This window comes from Peromyscus maniculatus, chromosome 4 (genome assembly GCF_049852395.1).
Source record: "Peromyscus maniculatus bairdii isolate BWxNUB_F1_BW_parent chromosome 4, HU_Pman_BW_mat_3.1, whole genome shotgun sequence".
NCBI lineage: Eukaryota > Metazoa > Chordata > Mammalia > Rodentia > Cricetidae > Peromyscus > Peromyscus maniculatus.
This window is the reverse complement of record NC_134855.1, coordinates 35,807,372-35,812,940: the sequence shown is the minus strand read 5'-3', so window position 1 is coordinate 35,812,940 and position 5,569 is coordinate 35,807,372.

Sequence of the window (5,569 nt, the reverse complement as noted above, 5' to 3'; positions counted from 1 at the left end):
GCACAATCCATCATGAATTATTCCTCAAGATACAAATTTTAGAACCATCCATGATCTGTGAATTCATGCAAGTTTGGAATTCGTAAAGCTTGTAGGCAAATGGTTTCTGTGAGTTGCCAAATACACATGGTTTTGCTTTGGGGTTAGGTTAGACAGGTGGTAGACTCTGCTTAGAGCCTGCCCACATTCCACGACAATACATTGAGCTCTGCCTGGTCCTTTTTACTCTTAGACTCAGAAGAAATACCCCAGGTATGGCCATTTATATTCAAGACCTCCCACAGATTTCCATCTTGGGATAAAATTCATGGACTTTCATCTTGTGAGTAATGATCGCTTGTCCCAAGGAAACTTAGGGTTTCTGGTCACAACAACTCCTGGTCCAGACAGGCAGATGTCACATTTTAACTCTCCTTAATCTACTGGTCTCTGATACTCCATGTGGGTCATCACCATCAAAACTTCTCCAAGCAGGTGTTGATGTAAGTCTCTTGGTTTAACCTGTGTTTTCAATCTCTCCAAGACACCACAACACTGGGACACATTGTGGACTCCAAATGCCACTTTCCTCACTTCCGTTTGCTCAAGATAGCCAAAACTTACCAAATATTCAGTTGGGAATTTAATTGCCTATCTGACCAGCAGTTTCCTCAACTTTTCTTTGCTGTGGGTGGGGAGGATTTCTCCCTCTCCCTCTTCCTCTCCCTCTTCTACTCTCTCTTCCTATCTTTCTTTCTCTCTCTGCCCCTGCCTCCCCCTCCCCAGGTTGGAGAAGGGAAATGAAAAGCACATCACTTCTGATCTTGAAAATTCACTTTGAAGTCCCCTTCCAATTCATTTCTGCTCTTCTAGAGGCAGGAAGTTGACCATGAGAAGGTGAAAATCAGTATCTTCTGTCACCTCTTTCTTAAGCTGAGTGTAAGTGTAGCTAGTATGTATTTCCCTACAAGATCAATAAACTCATTGCTGACAATTTTCCCTATTGGAATTTTCAGCAGAATTTCCAAAACCATGAAGAGTCTCTTTGTTGGCTTCTGTTATCAACTTGAGATAGCTGAGGGAATGTCAACTGGGAGATTGCCTTCGTCAGATTGGCCTGTGGCATGTTTGTGGTGGCATTTTCTTGATTGCTAGTTCATAGAGGAGGACCAAGGCCACTGTGAATGGTACCGTCTCTAGACAATAGATCCCGAGCTGTGTACCAAAGCCAGAGAGCCAACCAGTTGGTGGTGACAACACTTGGTTTCTGCTCCATGTTCCTGCTCTGCTGGTGTTCCTCACTTGACTTCTCTCAATGATGGACTGTAACCTATAGAATGAAATAAATCTTTTTCTCATGAGCTGCTTTTTGGTCATAGTTTTCATCATAGCAACAGAAAGCAAAAAAAAAAAACCAATGACGTCATCATATCTCTACATTATTTTATTGAAGGTTATTGAAAATTATGGTTCGTAATTTTGAAAAATTAAACATTCTTACTATACAATCAGTCACTTGGTGTGTTTCTGATAAAGTTTCTTTCTTTTCCTCCTCTTCCTCCTCTTCCTCTCCTGGTTCTTAGGTTTTTGATGACATTTCTCCACATTTAATCTCACAACATGACTAAATGCATACAAAAAAGAAAAGGGGTCACCAAATATTTTTTTTCTGTTTGTCTGCTCTTCATGTCCTTTTTATTTTTTGAGGAGATAGCTTGCCTCCTATTGATAAAAACAACCACCTGGAGTTGAACTTGGCCTGGGGATAGGGTGCTTACTTTCTATGAAGTAAGAAGATTGTGACTTTGTGGGCTTCTATGATTAGAATCGCATTTGCTTCCTTTCCAGCTGGGGCTTCCCCCCATTCCCAAGCTGTTATTGTAATAAGAAATTTCTGTCAGGGAGAGAGAGCACATGGGGTAAAACCCACACAGTATCCAAGCCAGATGCCCTGGCAAAACTGAAGCCCGACTACTAGGAGAAATCAAGTCAGGAGCCATTGATCCAGAAAACTCAGCTCAGCAGATATGAAAAGGGAAAAAGATCGGGACTCAATAAGAGGTTTATGATAAATACTGTAAATCCTGCTAGATATTGAAGGTTTGCTTTAAGGGTTTGTGGTGAATGTGTATATTTGATTTGGCTGTGTTTGGGAGGATACAATGATACATTTTTCATATTTAAATGTTATTTTTGGTGGGAATTCAAGATGCCTTTGAAGCTGCTTCCATTCCTCCAGGGTTAATGGGCTACATAATAAGCTTATGGCAACTTCTTATTTCTTATTTATGGTAACGGAAGCCAATTTATTTAAACATGATACATTCTGGGAAATCAATGATAATATATACAGTATGGTGAACCTCAGTGCGTCCAGAAGGCAGATTTTAGTTCACGGTCTAAAACCAAATTGTGAATCAGGGAGTAAATGCAAAAGCTCTGTAAATGATGAACAGCAGTTCAGAGCTTACTCCAGAGAAGAGGCTGGTGTGCTCTTAAAATCTTAACCAGGCAGCTGTGTGTAGACAAGTGAGCAGGTAAGAATCAGCAGCTATTAGTAGCAGTGGAAAAATAATAGCTGACTTACAGTAAAGAAAGGACTCTGTATACAGAAATTAAGTACATTACAATTGATGGAGCAAAAGGGACTCAATGTGCTTTGCAAATTCCTGGGGAACTAAAAACAGTTTAATAATTAACAATAAAAACAACATCTCTGAAAGCTGGAGAAAAGGCTCAGCAGTTAATAGCACCTGCTGCTCTTAGAGAGGAATTGAGTTCAGTTCCTAGCACTCATGTTGGGTGGCTCACACTGTCTGCAACAATTTCAGCTCCAGGGAATTGTGTGTGTGTGTGTGTGTGTGTGTGTGTGTGTGTGTGTGTGTGTGTGCATGCGTGTATACATAATTAAAATAAAATAAATCTTACAAACTTAATACATTGTTTTTATTTTTTTGGAAAGAAACCCTGAAGTTGTTACAAAAGGTTAAATGATTTTCTTTATATGTCAGTTTTAAGGAAGTGACATTAGGTGTGCAAGAAAATAATTCAAGCCAAGCAGTTAATTTTCCTGATCATGCTAAACATAGTAAATTTCTGTTGGTTTTCATCATGATTCTTAAAGCTGTGGATACCAATACTAGTGAGAAAAGCCATTGACTTGAACTTTCCTGCCTCACCCTTTCTTTTTATTGATTTTTATTAATAATTTTAAAAATTCCCTTCTTTCCCTTCCTCCCTTTAATCTTTTCTATATACTCCTCTTTGTTCTCATGTTGTTCTCTCTCAAATTCATGCCTCTTTTTAGTTGTTGTGAGATATCTACATATATACATACACACAAATATATATATGAATATATATGTATATATATATATATATATATATGCTTAAATACAATCTGCTCAGTCCCTATAATGTCACTTGTCTGTATATAATCTAAGTGCTGACCACTTAGTGTTAGGTAACCAGTTGTAACTAGTTGGGATCTTTTTTCTGTGGAAGACCATTTCTCCCACTCTTAATATTCTTGAGTTGCCAGTATATTTTTGTCTAGAGCTGGGACACCTGGATTTCCCTCTCCCATGTCAGCATGTATGTTGGTGTCTTCCTTGTTCAGATCTTGTTTAGTTACCCATGTTGATGAAACATCATCACTGTACCTTCAATGGTATTTCTAGGAGACACAGGTTCACAGAAGACTTCCTACTCCTCTGGATCTTACTGCCTTTCAGCCCTTCCCCCCTTCTTCAAATGTACTCTGAGCTTTGGGTGCAGGAGTTGTATTGTAGATGTAGATCAGGTGAGGCTGGATACCACATAATCACGTCTCTGCATTTTTATCAGTTGTGGTTTTCTTTAATAGTCTCCATCTATTGCAAAGAGAAGTTTCCTTGATGAAGGATGAGAGCTATTCTTATCTGTGAGTATAAGGATAAGTATTTAGAATGCAGTTAAGAATTTTGCTAGTTTAGTAATGCGATGGTTATAGGTTCTCCTCCGAGATCCATGACCTCACTAGCTCCATGTGGTTGTCTAGATTTCCAGTACCAGGCATGATTTTCCTTTTGTTGAGCAGGCCTTAAGTCCAACTAGAGAGCTCTTGGTCACCACTACAGTATATATACTACTACTGCACTCTTGGAGTTAACATGTTGAAGTTCATAACTGCATGGGACTATAGGTTGCTTGCATGACATCTGCCCCATTGTTTCTTATAAAGAAATATGACCACTAACTGAATGGCTAAATTTGGAGTGGCTGTCAAGTAAAGTGTGATAACTGGGATATTTTGTCATTGGCAGCCTTAAATCAAATCTAGAGACCTTTAGGATCAGATTTCTTACCAACAATTTAAAGAGTGGCCTTTAAAAAAATTTGTACCAAATATCTTTGTTTCTACCCACTGTCAAGGTCAGAAGTCAGTTAGTAGTTATTGTAGGCAAGGACAATGGGACTAGTAAGAGACAGCCTTGGGATTGTGTTCTGGCTGGATGAGTAGCTTTGGGGGTCTCTGGGTTAATTGCTGGTGCTGTGTGGGTTCTGTTTGTAACTCTGGGAGGCTCTTTGATAAGAAAGGGGTGGGGGAGAGAAGCATTTTATATGCTTTTCTATTTGGCTGCAAGGGAGCTCAAAGTTAACTTTGGTGTTCAAATATTGCAGCCAGCTTCTGCCAGGTTGCTTTTTTCTTCACCTTTTTTGTAGCTTTCAGTGTTAATGTGGTCCTCTTATGTTTATCTCTTATAGTCAAATCTTATAGAGAATTAGCTAGACATATTCCATAAGCTTCTTAATTATTTTTATTTTTGACATGCATAGAATGTACCCTGATTATATTCACACCCTCCCATTATCCTCCTTTATTCCTCTCCCACCCTTACTGACTCTTACATCCCCAGCAGTCCCTCTCCTTCCTCTGTCTCTTTATTAACAATGAAAGAACACGAGAGCTAGGGAGATATCCAAAGAAAGAAATGGGGAAAGGAGCTCAAAGCATCCCATATGTGCTTCACTGAGACTGTGAGTACTTAATACTCAGATTGTCCAGTGTCATAATATTCAAGCAGTTCTTCAGTGCATGTGGCCACAGTGATGCCACCCTGAAGTGTACACACTTGTTTCTTACTCATCGCTGACACAGTAGTGAAATGAAGATTGGCCAAATTTAATGGCCCTGGATCTGATTCTTCTGTGAAACACATCATGGAATCATGTTTTCCCCTTTTCTCCCTCTCCACTAGCTTCCTACCTTCCCATTTTGTCTTGTCCCACGTACAACTTCTTTTCTTGGGGAGTGCTATATAATTTTAGCATTTGGTTTCTAAGAAATTGCAGGATTGCAATTTTGGTGTGCCTTGCTTTTCATATTGCACGGACTGGATACAAGAGAGAATGCTATTTAGAAGACAATGCATGCTATCAAAATTTTTGTAAAAATTTGAAAATAATATTGATACAATTTCTGACATATTTTAAGGAAGTAATTTCAGTAAATTCTTGAGTGGTATAGAATTGTCCTCCTATGCTTTTCTTCTTCCCTTTTACGTTGTTTATTTTATCTATCTATCTATCTATCTATCTATCTATCTAT